Source organism: Octodon degus, unplaced genomic scaffold (assembly GCF_000260255.1).
Source record: "Octodon degus isolate 3935 unplaced genomic scaffold, OctDeg1.0 scaffold00016, whole genome shotgun sequence".
Classification (NCBI taxonomy): domain Eukaryota; kingdom Metazoa; phylum Chordata; class Mammalia; order Rodentia; family Octodontidae; genus Octodon; species Octodon degus.
The window spans coordinates 17,130,742-17,131,379 of record NW_004524592.1 but is presented as its reverse complement, the minus strand read 5'-3'; positions in this window follow the sequence as shown (position 1 = coordinate 17,131,379).

Here is a 638-nt window from a genome sequence, read left to right as displayed (position 1 = left end):
AAAATTCCCAGTAGAGAAATAGCTGGTTTAAAGGGGATTTCGAGACCAACTTTTCGAAGGAGTCTCCAAACTGATTTTCATAACGGTTGCACCAGTCTACACTCCCACCAGCAGTGGAGAAGGGTTCCTTTTTCCCCACAGCCCCTCCAACATTTGTTATTGGGTGATTTATTTATGATAACCATTCTTTCTGGGGGAGATGATATCTTAATGTGGTTTTAATATGCATTTCATGAATGATGAGCGATGTGGAGCATTTTTTCACATATTTATTCGCCTCTTTAATTTCTTCCTCTGTGAAGTGCGTGTTCATCTTGGATGCCCATTTCTGGATTGGGTCTTAAATTTTGGTGCCCTAGTGTTTTTTAGTTCTTTATAGATTCTAGAGAGCAGATCCTTGTCTGAGTACTTATTTATCATGATTTTTTCCAGATTTGTGGGTTGCCTCTTCACTTTGTTGGTAATTTCTTTTGATCTGAAAAAACTTTTCAGTAAGAGCAGGTCCCAGTTGTTAATTCTTTCAACTGTTTCCCATGTGAATTGATTTCTGTAGATGAACTCTTTGCCTACCCCTATGTCTTGAAGAGTTGTCCTACTTTCTCTTCCAGGATGTTTCAAGTGACATCCACTTCAATATA